The sequence below is a fragment of the Chanos chanos genome, chromosome 2 (assembly GCF_902362185.1).
Source record: "Chanos chanos chromosome 2, fChaCha1.1, whole genome shotgun sequence".
NCBI lineage: Eukaryota > Metazoa > Chordata > Actinopteri > Gonorynchiformes > Chanidae > Chanos > Chanos chanos.
This window is the reverse complement of record NC_044496.1, coordinates 784,107-800,989: the sequence shown is the minus strand read 5'-3', so window position 1 is coordinate 800,989 and position 16,883 is coordinate 784,107.

Here is a 16,883-nt window from a genome sequence, read left to right as displayed (position 1 = left end):
GTTCAGTTTGTGTTGTAGGCATGTGGAGGTAAATTTGTGTTGTGTTCAGTTTGTGTTGTAGGCATGTGGAGGTAAATTTGTGTTGTGTTCAGTTTGTGTTGTAGGCATGTGGAGGTAAATTTGTGTTGTAGGCATGTGGAGGTAAATTTGTGTTGTGTTCAGTTTGTGTTGTAGGCATGTGGAGGTAAATTTGTGTTGTGTTCAGTTTGTGTTGTAGGCATGTGGAGGTAAATTTGTGTTGTAGGCATGTGGAGGTAAATTTGTGTTGTGTTCAGTTTGTGTTGTAGGCATGTGGAGGTAAATTTGTGTTGTAGGCATGTGGAGGTAAATTTGTGTTGTGTTCAGTTTGTGTTGTAGGCATGTGGAGGTAAATTTGTGTTGTGTTCAGTTTGTGTTGTAGGCATGTGGAGGTAAATTTGTGTTGTGTTCAGTTTGTGTTGTAGGCATGTGGAGGTAAATTTGTGTTGTGTTCAGTTTGTGTTGTAGGCATGTGGAGGTAAATTTGTGTTGTGTTCAGTTTGTGTTGTAGGCATGTGGAGGTAAATTTGTGTTGTGTTCAGTTTGTGTTGTAGGCATGTTACAGCGGCTCTCTGCCGACTGGTGGAGGAACTCGAGAGAGAAATATAACACACTCTACCATTCGTTCACATCCTTTCCTTATTGAAATAAAGTCCATTTGTATTGCTTGGTAATGACATATGTCATATGCACACACACCTCTTCACCTGCCCAGTATAGTTACTATACAAGTTCAAGTTCAAGTTTATTTAGAGCCCAATATCACTGTTTACAGTCTCAAAGGGCTTTACAGGCCACAACAGTCAAATCAAAATATGACGGCACCCCCTGACTTAATCCTCATGGCGGGCAAGAAAAAACTCCCCAAAAACCCAAAAGGGAAATGGGAAAATGGGAGAAATCTTTAGGAGGACCACAGAGAGAGGAGACCCCTCCTTGGCCAGACAGGTGTGCAATAGGTGCCGACCACGTGGGCAGTTACAATTGAAAGTAAATTGGGGCATGAACAAAGGGGATGGCGATGTAGACAGGAGGCTGACGGGGGATGATACACACACCTCTTCACCTGCCCAGTATAGTTACTCTACACACACCTCAACACCTGCCCAGTATAGTTACTCTACACACACCTCAACACCTGCCCAGTATAGGATACACACCTCAACACCTGCCCAGTATAGTATACACACCTCAACACCTGCCCAGTATAGTTACTCTACACACACCTCAACACCTGCCCAGTATAGGATACACACCTCAACACCTGCCCAGTATAGTATACACACCTCAACACCTGCCCAGTATAGTTACTCTACACACACCTCAACACCTGCCCAGTATAGTATACACTCCTCAACACCTGCCCAGTGTAGGATACACACCTCAACACCTGCCCAGTATAGTTACTCTACACACACCTCAACACCTGCCCAGTATAGTATACACACCTCAACACCTGCCCAGTATACTTACTCTACACACACCTCTTCACCTGCCCAGTATAGTATACACACCTCTTCACCTGCCCAGTATAGTATACACACCTCAACACCTGCCCAGTATAGTACACACACCTCAACACCTGCCCAGTATAGTTACTCTACACACATCTATATACCTGCCCACTATAGTATACACACCTCAAGACCTGCCCAGTATACTTACTCTACACACGCCTCTTCACCTGCCCACTATAGTATACACACCTCCAGCTGTCTTTATATTTGTTCACATCTCCAGTTTAAATTCCATGGCGTCACTCCTGTTAAATGCAAATTCACAGCTTTTCTGCTACACGTGTTAACCAAGCTGAGTGAACATACAGCCTCATGCATTGTGTGGTGAGGAAACAGGATGAAGACACGCAGTGGTTCTGATCCGTTACAGAGTGTAACATGAGAACCTTGTGTGACTGGGGCATTGCTGTTATGTCAACGGGCCCCTCCCCTCCCCCTCAGTTTCTATGACAACAGGTCTGCTGCTGTACAGAGCAGCAGATATTGTAAAAACTCATTCAAGAAACTGGTCCAGATTACCTGTTCAAACCTTCCCTACTTGCACCATTCTGTGCTGTGTGACAAAACAGTGTTGTAATGACACGCTCTTGTTTTGGGTTGTGTGCACTTGACCCTGTATTAGATAGATTTCAGTGAGAAAACTGACCCGTTCCCTGTTGTTGGACCATCTCATAGAGGTTCTGCAGGTGGATCAGGAGCACGAGACTTCCAGCTCCAAACAGCAGGAAGGACCAGAGAAGACACATCAGCCTCATGTTCACTGCACGAAATCTTCTCCTCCCTCTCAAAGCCTCCCGTGGGTCACAGTCCTTCCAGAACATGGCAATATTGTCAGAGAGAGAAGCCTGCACACACACACACACACACAGAGATCACACACACAGAGATCAGCACTAATTATGGTTCGGTATCAGTGATGCAGGTTGTGGACCTTTGCCTTGTCAGGAGGGCCATGACACTTTGTAAGGCTGCAATGTGAAAGAAGGAAACAAATGTCAAAAATTTAAAGTCAGTAAATATTCAACCTCTATATATCGTCCTTTACTTTCATCACATGTGGTGTGACAGTCTGTCCTTTTGAAATGCATAACTGAGTAGCATGTCCTACTAAATGGTGATGAAATTATTTAGAGGAGGGAAGATGTTAGATTGGGGCAATAATATGCTGTGTTCAGTTGCCCCACATGACTCTAACAGGGCTGGGTTCTGCTGCAGGCATCCCAGCATGCCCTGAGATGTTTTGATGGTGCCGGGTCTGGACAGATAAAATATAGCTAGGCTGATATTCCCTGGATTGAGTGATTCACTGTAAATCCATTCAGCTGTCCCTGCTCCCCACCATCATACACGTCTGCCGTGACCCTCCAAAGGACCTGCTATCAGATCTACAGGAAAGATCTACAGATCTACAGGCAGAAATGCCCAGGACACACACACTCACACACACTGTCACGGACACATGTGACAGTGAGTATTGCAAAGTGGAGGAACCTCCAGTCTCTTATTCAGACATCACATTGAACCAGAATCAGACAGGCTCAAGTTGCACTAATAATAATGTAACACAGGCCCACGTTGTGTTACTAGTACTGCTACCACTACTACTACTACTACTACTAATAATAATAACCAGAGGGGACAACAACACACATCACCATGGAAACGAAAGGTAGAACCTTCTCACCCAGGAGCAGATGAGCAGAAAGGACCTGGTCAGCAAGGGGACAAAAGACCTGCTCACAATGGACAGAAACATAAGTGATGGCAAGTCAGAGAGAACCAACATGGCAATGGTGTGGACTGACTCCCAGAAGGCCTATGACAGTGTGCCGTGCCACACTCCTGGATCACAGAATTACTCAAGTTACACAAGAGCAAGCCAGAGATAACAGGGTTGATTGCGAGACCCGTGAGATCCCGGAGGACCTGGACGATGCAGTGGCAGGGAACGGGTTCATTGTAAATCAAGACTGGCACAGACTGATGTGATGCTCTTTCCCCGGCACTGTTCTGTGTGGCAGTCAACCCCCTGAGGACCACTGGACACATCAGGTCGAGGACACAGGCTGAAGTTTGGAGGGATGATACGATATCTAATGCACACGGATAACATCAAGCTATACAGAAGATCAGCAGATGAAATCAACTCTCTGATCCAGACAGTAAAGACCTTCTCAGATGATTTCAAGATGTTCAGACTAGACTCATCATCATGGTTGACAAGATTACCAGTGCAGATGGGATGAAACTGGACAAGGGATACATCAAGGCTGCAGATGTTAAAAATGGGTACAAGTACCTTGGAATACAGCAACATCAGGAAAACCTGTCAGAAGAGGTCAAGAAGACACTCACAAGCACCTACAAACACAGATTATCAAACCATGATGTGATTAACAGCTATGCCGGCGGGTAATAGGCGACACTGGAGGAATCATCCACTGGGCAGTGGGAAACGGTACAGGGACTGGACTGAGTGACGAGGAAGCTGATGACCATATATGGAGCCCTCCACCCCAATGCACACATCCATCACCTCGACCTGACCGGGGCGTCTGAAACATCGAAACATCCATCAGAGCAGAGGAACTCACTCTGGCTGAGTACATGTGGTCCCCATAGCAAGATTGGGACACAATTGTTCAGGCAATCCTTCTAGCAGGAGTGTACATGAAACCAGGTGAAGGAGCCAAGGCCTGGAAGACAGATCAAGTGGATCCTGCAGACCAATGCGGTGCCCAGTTAAAAAACAAACTGCAGTGGAAGAGGCCTGAAGATGGATGAGGGAAACCAAGTCTCAAGGCATCAAAAGAAGCTCTCGTCACTCTCATCAGAGGATCGCCGACACCCAGGGATGGAAGAGGCGCAACAATCTACCAGCGCTGGTGCATTGGTTGATCTCTGAGCGCTACCAGATCCCAGTGCATTGGAAGCTATGGTTTCATAAACCTGAACCAGTGACAGAGGACGATGAGGTAAAAATTCTGTGGGACACAGAAATCAGAACTGACAGGAAGATCCCTGTCTTGGTGATCACCAAGGAAACGAGAAGAGCAGCGATCACTGACATCGAGATTCCAGATGAAAAGAATATCTCAACAAAGGAGCAGGAGAGAATCGGTTAATACCAGGACCTGTGAGTTAAAGTGCAAAATGTGATCAGAGCCTTGGGCATCCATTCCATTCCCTGGACCTGAACAAACACCATGGATGCTTACCTGGAACACACAAGACAGCAACTTTCAACAAAGCAACACTGCTTGGATGTGGATACATCCTACACGTGATCCTGGATCTCCCAAAGGGCTGTTCGGAACGCCAAGATCCAGTAGAACAACATCTGGCACTAGGAAGAGTCGTGCGGAGTCGTGATGGGGAAAGTGAGTCCTTTGCTCTGGACGGTGCGTGACTCCACTCTCTCATTCTCATTCTGTATCTGAATCTGACGCAGAAGAAACACTCTGGAGCCTTCTACCTCTCCTGAACACTGAAACCGTAAAATTTTATCCCCTGGTTTGCAAAAATTATTACACTATTTCAGTACTGAATTTATTAAATTATGACACTGTTTCAGTATTGACTTCATTATCAAATTTCTGTAAATGAAGTACGAAGACTCATATATTTTTACACGAAGCTCAGTCTCAGAATGGATGTGTTTTATCCCAGGGAGGAGGAATCCAGGTCAGTCCACTCATCAGCCTCATCACAACTCCGGCTGCGTGAAGGAGCACACACATGGATGGAAATTGGGAAGTTATCTAAAGAAATGCTAACTGAGAAACAACTGGCCTAAATTGTTGTCTGCTAAAATAAATAAAATAAAATGGATGTTTATGATGCATTTCCGTGAAACCCTCCAATCATTCCAGCTTACAATATAAGCTACAAGTGGAGGATAAGGGCTTGAAATAGAAGCAAAACAGAAAACGGCTTTGCATATGTAAATAACAGATGGCATGCAGAAAGCTCAGTAATAACACCAGTCTTTTTAGCAACTGCTCTTTACCTGCAAAGCCAGAGTGTCAGGAATGATGACATCTGAGAGACAGACAGACAGACACACGCGCACACACAGACACAAACAGACACACACACACACACACACACACACACCTGTGTGACTGGGATTTTTAAATGGGGGTTGGTAACTCTAGCATGGTGCTGTTTCCTGAATACCTACAAATCACCCAGCTTAACACACACAAAATAACACTGTCTCCAAAACAACACTGTCTCTAATCACACACAAAACAACACTGTCTCCAATCACACACAAAACAACACTGTCTCCAATCACACACAAAACAACACTGTCTCTAATCACACACAAAACAACACTGTCTCCAATCACACACAAAACAACACTGTCTCCAATCACACACAAAACAACACTGTCTCTAATCACACACAAAACAACACCGTCTCTAATCACACACAAAACACTGTCTCTAATCACACACAAAACAACACTGTCTCCAATCACACACAAAAACAACACTGTCTCTAATCACACACAAAACAACACTGTCTCCAATCACACACAAAACAACACTGTCTCCAAAACAACACTGTCTCCAATCACACACAAAACAACACTGTCTCCAATCACACACAAAACAACACTGTCTCTAATCACACACAAAACAACACTGTCTCTAATCACACACAATACAACACTGTCTGTAATCACACACAAAACAACACTGTCTCCAATCACACACAAAACAACACTGTTTCCAATCACACACAAAACAACACTGTCTGTAATCACACACAAAACAACACTGTCTCTAATCACACACAAAACAACACTGTCTCTAATCACGCACAAAACAACACTGTTTCCAATCACACACAAAACAACACTGTCTCCAATCACAATGTTCAGCAGCAGACAGCCCCTCTCCACATTCTTCTCTGCTCACTGTCTACAAACACACACACAGATCAAAAACACAGATCAAAAACACAGATCAAACTCTACTTCTAAGCAACAGAGCAGAACAATTCCGTCAACACTTTATTCCTGTCATGCCAGAATGCTACAAAAAAAATGCCCTGCAAACAGAAATTTCTCTCTCCACCGAGAAAACACAGAAGCTTTTTGTCTCGTTTTCATTCCTGTCTGTCATCTGATTGGCCTAACTGAACACAGGGGGCTTCATAGAAGAAATAAACTGTTTTTTATTTTTCATATGTAGATTATATACTAACAGATGAATCATTAAGTCTTTCACCATAGAAGCATGATGTTCTAATGAAGACGGAACACGATCATATGCACCATGTGACCTCTGGTCCCTTTTTGGGCCCTGCTGTATCAGGAGCATTACAGCATTACACCCCAACCCTGTGTCTCTTATCAGTGGCTTAAACTTGGGTGGATCCATTTAAACTTGGGTTTAATGCACGTGCGCACGCGCACACACACACATATACACACACTGTAAGGCATCCTCTGTACACGGCTGGTCTTTACCATGGTCTCTCTCAGATCTGCAGAACCAATACACACATCACAACCACCTGGACTTCACATCTTTTGTGTAAAAATGTTGTGAAACGTTATGAAAGTGAAACAGTTTTATGAGTAAAAATGTTGCGAAATGTTATGAAAGTAAAACATCGTGTGGTTGACAGTGTGGTTATACTGGCCTGTTTGCAGCATGTGGAGATCATTTTAATGCTACTGAGGAGTGAAGAAACCACGGAAAATTATTGTAGCAGTTTCTCCTCTGTATGTTTAATAATTGTGTTTTTAGCACAAATCACATTTTCTCTTTTTACTACACTGCATAGCCTATAGTTAGAGTAAGTCATTCGCGGCGTCGTTCAGGGTACCGATAAACTTCATCAGACGGGTAATAGGGAGTACTCTTGCAACCACCTGTATGACTTGAAAACTGTAAACTTCGTTCACCCAGTCTAAAAAATCACATTCATATTGCCAAGTATTCGTTGCAACAAACACATTTTTAACATTCTCATTCAAGTTGGGTTGATGGAAACTCCAGGGAAGCAAAGTAAAAACGGTTACCCCTGGAAACGACTGAATGAGCGCGTGCCATTTGATCATTTATTCAAAAGCAATTGATATAATGTGAAATATCAAGCAGTATTAATGTGACCTGCCAAGAGGCGGTAATTACCATAGATCCGAACTGCTGCACTTTGGAAACTACACGAAGTCCCGCCTTGGAGGCAATCGGTGTTTTCAGCACCATGGAAAGAGTGCTCACTGATTCAGCCCTTCTCTGCAGATCAAATAAAGACTCCCCGATCTTGCACGCGCAACATTTCGATGTCACTTTTCGGCTGTCGTATGAATCCAGTAAAACCTGTAGAGTCCTCTTGCAATCGAAACTATTAGAACGAGGCAGTGGAATGACCACCCAGGAGCTCTGCCCGGAAACACTGAAGCGTTTCTTCGTCTTCGTTAATGCAGCTTAGTGTACGGCGATGTGTGCACAGAGCGACATATGCTCAGTTATAGCTGTTGCACCCGTGCAATGACTGCCAAGATAAATTAAAATTTAAATCAAATCAAATAAAAAAAAAGACACTAAAACTGGCATTTGAACGTGTTTAGGCTTAGTGAGAGACCAGCGGGTAGGTATAGAATAAGATACAATCTTTTCTGTGCTCCTCAGCGTAGACTGAATTTAGTGAGAATCGTTACAACAACCCAGAAGTGCCAGGGAATCAGCTCAGAATCTAAGTTTATATAAGAGGCGATGTTATTTTACTTTTACATGTGTTCACTGAACAGACTCTTTTATCCTTTGCTGATCCTACGAGGAAAAGAAATAAAAACGCACAGAGCAGGTCTTGGTCTTTAATCACAGCCTTTCAGACATGTTTATGACACAGGTTTGCTGACAGCGTTACTGCTAAATTTACTGTGACGTCACAATAGAAAAGGAGATATGTATCTGAAATGCAAGCAGTCGGAGAAAAGAACCGACAAAACTTCCCCAACAGTGAATTTTATATTATAACTAACTAACAAACTAAGTAACTAACTAACTAACTAACTAACCTACATGTCCTCTGGATTTGACCGTGATTCAGTAGAATTCTACATGTCCTGCAGGCTGGTCATGTGTAGCCTGCTACGGAGCCTCGGATGCGCAGGAAGACTCTGTGATGATGAAAGGCAAGGTCAGAGTTCACACTGACGCTGTGTGCAGTGATGTTAGAAACACTTCTGAGTCAGGCTAAACAATTAACCACTGCTTTTTTATTTTGAGTGACAGGCACCACAGCCTATCAGCAGACTGAGAATGAGCATGGCACCAGGATAATAATCACTGATCAGATCTGATGTGAGATTATATTGGTCAGGTTTTACTTGATTATATTATCTTTGGACAGAATGAACTGAGTCACCCATTTTTAATGGAACCTTTTTTTTTTATCTGACATTAAAAACACTTGGCAACATTATCTTTAGTTTTCAGAGCAAATGTTTTGACCTTTTCTTTCTTAAAAGTTAGCTCCCACTCCCTTCTTGTCAGCCTTTTTCCTCAAATGTTTCTCAAATGTCATCACCCTCCCCATGAGTTTGTTTTAATTGGACTCAGATTGAACAGCGGCATGTGGCAGTGATAGTGCACAGGTGTCTCACAGAATTTAATACGAAACATTGTGAATACGTCATAACGTCGTAAAATTACATATTAAAATGTCTGCTTTCACTTATCTGCACCAGTGTGATGTTCACTGGTTATCAGTTCATTACTTCAAAACTCATCCACATAAATTAGACAGGCTGGTTACTCTAGCTGTACCAACACCAGTCCCCACTGTTCAACACAACTGGCCTTGTACCAGCTAACCTTCAAGTCCAAAACCTGAACACAACTGGCCTTGCACCGGCTAACCTTCAAGTCCAAAACCTGAACACAACTGGCCTTGCACCGGCTAACCTTCAAGTCCACAACCTCAACACAACTGGCCTTGCACCGGCTAACCTTAAAGTCCACAACCTCAACACAACTGGCCTTGTACCGGCTAACCTTAAAGTCCAAAACCTCAACACAACTGGCCTTGCACCGGCTAACCTTCAAGTCCAAAACCTCAACACAACTGGCCTTGCACCGGCTAACCTTCAAGTCCAAAACCTCAATACAACTGGCCTTGCACCGGCTAACCTTCAAGTCCAAAACCTCAACACAACTGGCCTTGCACCGGCTAACCTTCAAGTCCAAAACCTCAACACAACTGGCCTTGCACCGGCTAACCTTCAAGTCCAAAACCTCAACACAACTGGCCTTGCACCAGCTAACCTTAAAGTCCACAACCTGAACACAACTGGCCTTGCACCGGCTACCCTTCAAGTCCAAAACCTCAACACAACTGGCCTTGCACCAGCTAACCTTCAAGTCCAAAACCTCAACACAACTGGCCTTGTACCAGCTAACCTTAAAGTCCACAACCTGAACACAACTGGCCTTGCACCGGCTAACCTTCAAGTCCACAACCTCAACACAACTGGCCTTGCACCGGCTAACCTTCAAGTCCAAAACCTCAACACAACTGGCCTTGCACCGGCTAACCTTAAAGTCCAACTGCAGCATCTCACACAGCCACCTTCCAGTTTCCATCACTCACCCAAACAACACTTTCATTATAATGATTTATAATCACATAATTGGGAAGATATCTTTTTTTGGGAAGATATCACTCGAACAAAGAACAATGGAAAGAACAACAAAAGGAGTAGACTGTGTTTTTCTCAGAGTGTTGAGTGCTGAGCATTTCTGACTGAGGTTGATCAAATCAATGGTAATTGGAGATTTTACTCATTAGAGTAATGCGAGAGGTTAGACTGATGAAGCAGTGGGTTGTTTTTGAAGACAGGGTGCTGACTTTAACTGAAGTTTAAGTGTGAGAAGAGAAAAGATGAGTCAGAGCTCGTTTGGAAGTTTTTCTGTCACTCCAGCTGTGTTCTGTTACACTCACAGACATACAGCAACAAACAGGAAAGTTCTTTTTCTTTTCTTTTCTTTTCTTTTACTTTTTTGTCCTTTTTTATGATGCAAAGTGAAAGTGCTATAGGTCTAACATATGAGACAGAAACAGAATATTGACATTCTCTAAAAATGATAAGACACCAGGTGGACCAGAATATAAGTCTGTGGAAATGACAAAAATAAACTTTGTCACCCTCATCAGCCTTCAGTGTCCCACCAAATGACTCCTCAAGCTGCTTCTCCCCATACTCGAATACTGCAGGAGTCAACAGACTGAAATACAAGTAAGAGTGTCCCAACTCCTGCTCCTTTACATCCAGACAGTTTATGGCAGAGAAACAGACTAATCATCATTTATGATCTATTGACCTTAAAATGCTGATTATGTCGGTAGCTCATTAGGTATGCAGATACACCTTGTGTGTTGTGTGTATGACTGAGTGGAGCTGTAGAGAGTGTGTGTGACTGAGTGGAGCTGTAGAGAGTGTGTGAGACTGAGTGGAGCTGTAGAGAGTGTGTGTGTGACTAAGTGGAGCTGTAGAGAGTGTGTATGACTGAGTGGAGCTGTAGAGAGTGTGTGTGTGACTGAGTGGAGCTGTAGAGAGTGTGTGTGACTGAGTGGAGCTGTAGAGAGTGTGTGTGTGACTGAGTGGAGCTGTAGAGAGTGTGTGTGTGACTGAGTGGAGCTGTAGAGAGTGTGTGTGACTGAGTGGAGCTGTAGAGAGTGTGTGTGTGACTGAGTGGAGCTGTAGAGTGTGTGTGTGTGACTGAGTGGAGCTGTAGAGTGTGTGTGTGTGACTGAGTGGAGCTGTAGAGAGTGTGTATGACTGAGTGGAGATGTAGAGAGTGTGTGTGTGACTGAGTGGAGCTGTAGAGAGTGTGTGTTGGACTGAGTGGAGCTGTAGAGAGTGTGTGTGTGACTGAGTGGAGCTGTAGAGAGTGTGTGTGACTGAGTGGAGCTGTAGAGAGTGTGTGTGACTGAGTGGAGCTGTAGAGAGTGTGTGTGTGACTGAGTGGAGCTGTAGAGTGTGTGTGTGTGACTGAGTGGAGCTGTAGAGAGTGTGTGTGTGACTGAGTGGAGCTGTAGAGTGTGTGTGTGTGACTGAGTGGAGCTGTAGAGAGTGTGTATGACTGAGTGGAGATGTAGAGAGTGTGTGTGTGACTGAGTGGAGCTGTAGAGAGTGTGTGTGACTGAGTGGAGCTGTAGAGAGTGTGTGTGTGACTAAGTGGAGCTGTAGAGAGTGTGTATGACTGAGTGGAGCTTTAGAGAGTGTGTGTGTGACTGAGTGGAGCTGTAGAGTGTGTGTGTGACTGAGTGGAGCTGTAGAGAGTGTGTGTGTGACTGAGTGGAGCTGTAGAGTGTGTGTGTGACTGAGTGGAGCTGTAGAGAGTGTGTGTGTGACTGAGTGGAGCTGTAGAGAGTGTGTGTGTGACTGAGTGGAGCTTTAGAGAGTGTGTGTGTGTGACTGAGTGGAGCTGTAGAGAGTGTGTGTGACTGAGTGGAGCTGTAGAGAGTGTGTGTGACTGAGTGGAGCTTTAGAGAGTGTGTGTGTGACTGAGTGGAGCTGTAGAGAGTGTGTGTGACTGAGTGGAGCTGTAGAGAGTGTGTGTGTGACTGAGTGGAGCTGTAGAGAGTGTGTGTGTGACTGAGTGGAGCTGTAGAGAGTGTGTGTGACTGAGTGGAGCTGTAGAGAGTGTGTGTGTGACTGAGTGGAGCTGTAGAGAGAATGTGTGTGACTGAGTGGAGCTGTAGAGAGTGTGTGTGTGACTGAGTGGAGCTGTAGAGAGTGTGTGTGACTGAGTGGAGCTGTAGAGAGTGTGTGTGTGACTGAGTGGAGATGTAGAGAGTGTGTGTGACTGAGTGGAGCTGTAGAGAGTGTGTGTGTGACTGAGTGGAGCTGTAGAGAGTGTGTGTGACTGAGTGGAGCTGTAGAGAGTGTGTGTGTGACTGAGTGGAGCTGTAGAGAGTGTGTGTGTGACTGAGTGGAGCTGTAGAGTGTGTGTGTGACTGAGTGGAGCTGTAGAGTGTGTGTGTGACTGAGTGGAGCTGTAGAGAGTGTGTGTGTGACTGAGTGGAGCTGTAGAGAGTGTGTGTGTGACTGAGTGGAGATGTAGAGAGTGTGTGTGACTGAGTGGAGCTGTAGAGTGTGTGTGTGACTGAGTGGAGCTGTAGAGAGTGTGTGTGACTGAGTGGAGCTGTAGAGAGTGTGTGTGTGACTGAGTGGAGCTGTAGAGAGTGTGTGTGACTGAGTGGAGCTGTAGAGTGTGTGTGTGACTGAGTGGAGCTGTAGAGAGTGTGTGTGTGACTGAGTGGAGCTGTAGAGAGTGTGTGTGTGACTGAGTGGAGCTGTAGAGTGTGTGTGTGACTGAGTGGAGCTGTAGAGAGTGTGTGTGTGACTGAGTGGAGCTTTAGAGTGTGTGTGTGACTGAGTGGAGCTGTAGAGTGTGTGTGTGACTGAGTGGAGCTGTAGAGAGTGTGTGTGACTGAGTGGAGCTGTAGAGAGTGTGTGTGACTGAGTGGAGCTGTAGAGAGTGTGTATGTGACTGAGTGGAGCTGTAGAGTGTGTGTGTGTGTGTGACTGAGTGGAGCTGTAGAGTGTGTGTGTGTGTGTGACTGAGTGGAGCTGTAGAGAGTGTGTGTGTGACTGAGTGGAGCTGTAGAGAGTGTGTGTGTGACTGAGTGGAGCTGTAGAGAGTGTGTGTGTGACTGAGTGGAGCTGTAGAGAGTGTGTGTGTGACTGAGTGGAGCTGTAGAGTGTGTGTGTGACTGAGTGGAGCTGTAGAGAGTGTGTGTGACTGAGTGGAGTGGTCAGTGAAAGAAGCTTCTCCTCCCATCCTAGGGTGGTCTGGGTTTGCCCTGAGTATACAGACTGTCTGACTGAATGTCTTCCCACTGTGTTGGATTGAATTGATCTCGTTGGTCTGAATTGCTCTGGACTGGTCTAAATTGGTTTTCTTTAGAAGATCTCAGGCCTCGTTCAGTAACGTGAGTGTTGATTGTGAGGCAGGATGCTAACAAGCAGATTTCAGTTGATTAATGACTCCAATCTTCACAGGATACATCAGAGTTCCCTGAAAGCCTTTGACCGAATCTTTGCCACATATGTGAACAAGTCATTTTTTTTACGATGGGACAATGCCGTATCATGTTTGGTCTGGTTTTTAGATAAACAGTCATAAATATTAGCTGTATACTAACTTACCTTTGCTAGTTTATTGATGTACTTGTCCCAGTGCAGTTGTAACAGCCTGGTTCTCTCTCTCCCCCTCTACTGGTTAGTTTTATGTCAGGTTTTCTGTCACTTCCTGGTTTCCTTTGGTTTACCATGTTAACTGATTCATTACTTCCACCCGTTTTCAGTTAGTTGGGCTTTTTTTTTTTTTTTGTAAATTTTCCATTGAAGTCAAAGATTAAAAAAATCCATTGAAATCAGAAAGTTTGGGCGTCCAGCCACACGGCAACCAACCCACTCCCGCTCTGCTCATAAAAGACAGAAAAACAGTTTCTCTCGCTGCCTGAGGCAACATGACTGAGGGGTTTTATGCAGCTTGGAGTCTTTATCCCGATTAAATCGGCCTTTAAAAATGACTCCCTCCACCAGCATCAAAGTCTCTTTTGTTTTGTCTGGGAATGCTTCAGAAAGGTTGCTGATTGGCATCCCAGATCCCGTTTGACTGAGAGGATCTGATGTTGCAGTGGGTAGAGACTGGATGCACTGCTGATAGTGTGTGGACTGAATATGGGCAGTGGCTGTATCTGTTGCCAAGCTTCCTGTGAAGGAATCAGCCAGCAGGTATCAAAGCCCTCAGACACTCACTGGCAGAACTCTGCATTGACCTTCACGGCTCCTCTTTTCACAGTCAGACCCACTGTGGACTCAGACATGCAGATTCATTTTCATTTATCATTTGGCTTCATTTCTACCTCTTCTGAGTCACTGTGCAGTTCTTTCATCAAGACAGGAACAGTAATCTGATTGTCTAATTGTTCTAGATACGTCCCAAAATGAATTTAGGCCCATTAGACTTTGAGTTTGGGGTTGCTAGTATTACTGAATGTAATATCTTTCATCTGCTGTGGTTTCCAGTTGAGTGGCACTCTGTTGCATCCTGTAGCACTGTGTAATGGTTGAATGGCAAATAAATACACTCCCCTGTGAACCATTTTCATTTCTGTAATCAAAAAGCTAAATAAATAAATAAATAAATAGTGAATGAATGAAAAAAATGTATATGATGTCTTCTCATCAGCCCTGTTAAACAACATCAAAAGCTCAACATAATTATATGATTTATTAGATCTATTTGGAATGCTTTGATAAAAGATAAAGTAGATCATAGAGTTTTTGCAACACCACATCTGTCAGTTACCATGTCTTTTATAAAAACCAGTTTCTTAATCACAGAGACATCTTCTTATGGGATATTTATATAAACATGGAATCATGAAATATTCCAAATGAATGTAAATGTAAATCTTTGTGATCGCACACACACATTGTGAACAGTGAGCAGTGAATTTGTCCTCTGCATTTAACCCATCCTTACACACCAGTAGTGAACACACACATCAGATGCAGGAGCAGTGGGCAGTATTCCCTGCGCCCGGGGAGCATTGGGGTGAAGTGCCTTGTGGATGATGGTTCTGAGAATCGAACCGACAACCCTCCGGTCACGGGCCCAGTTCTCTAACGTTATGCTTTTTGCAGCTTTGATTATTCTTAGTCTTATTCTTATTTTGAATCTATCAAAACGGTCATGTGGAGCATGTTTCCCAGGCTCTGACATCCCCATGATGTTTTGTGCACATGCTCATTAGAACAGGGTACAAACATTCTCATTTGAACACTTGAGTGTGTGAGTTTATGAGTGTGGGTGTTTTCCTGTTGTTGTAACTCTTGGTCTTAGTGTAAGTCTTGGCCTCAATGCTGTGTGGGCCTTTTGAATAACCCAGCTGGGTGTGCAGGACACAGGTCCAGACGGGCAGCAGTGTGAACCCGGCTGATTGGCTGTGACAGTCTTCGTGCTTACCCAGTTGCTCCTGCTGTTTGTCCAGTTTTTTATTTATTTTTTATTTACTTTTTTATTTATTATTATCTTATTTTGTATTAATGTATCCAGCTGAAATCTGGACGAAGAGGCCTACATTTCACTCTGCTCAAAAACATTTGTGTTTCTCCATGCCCCATGCTCATTAACACACAGGGAGATGAGGGAAGTGCCATCCCCATGAAAAGGACATTTTGCCATCTGAACGTCAAACATGTAAATGTAAATCTCCGTGATTGCACACACACTGTGAACAGTGTCTTTGCATTTAACCCATCCTTACACACCAGTAGTGAACACACACACCAGACGCAGGAGCAGTGGGCAGCATTCCTCTGCGCCCGGGGAGCTTTGGGGTTAAGCGCCTTGCTCAAGGGCACACAGCCATGGATGTTGGGCCTGGGAATTGAACTGGCAACCCTCCAGGCCCGGTTCTCTAACCTTTAGACCACGGCTGCCAATTGAATGTCAAACACCTGAACGTCCAACATCTGAAAGTCAAACATCTGAACATCAAACATCTGAACGTCAAACATCTGAACTTCAAACATCTGAAAGTCAAATATCTGAACGTCAAACACCTGAACGTCAAACATCTGAAAGTCAGGTTTAAATGACATATTTAAGAAAGTAAATATTGGTGTTTGTGAGTCCTGTATATTTTCTGTGATGATATGTCCTGACTATATGATTGAGAGTTGAATATAATAACAGTGTAAACTATCGGTCAACAAGTGGTGTTCTGTTCCCCCCTGCTGGCAGAGGCTGGTTACCACAGACTGTGGGTCATTCATAGATAGCTGTTTTTAAAGTCTCTTCAGTTCACAGCCGGAGATGCTGAATCACAGAGCTGTGAGATGCTAATGAGTGACTGTGCGTGTTTAGGCCACGGCCTGTTCACCATCACCTAATTAGCACTGTCAAATTGTCTGACACATATCATTTTTCTGCCTTTTATGTTAGCTATTCATTTTTACCTTGAATGAGTTGGCTGAGTTGCCTCACAAATGGATTATTTCTGCTGAATTTTGTGCCCAGTGAAGAGTGCATGTCTGCCTTCACATTAGACGCATTAGACACATTAGACATTCTTTCAGTGGAGCAGTGAGCACTCTGTGTCCTTTAATCCCTACGGCCACATTTACAACATACTATTACCATATTACTGAGAGACAATTACCATGTGAAACACAATGGAGAGATAAGCACTGTCTGATACACAATGGAGAGATAAGCACTGTCTGAAACACAATGGAGAGATAAGCACTGTCTGATACACAATGGAGAGATAAGCACTGTCTGATACACAATGGAGAGATAA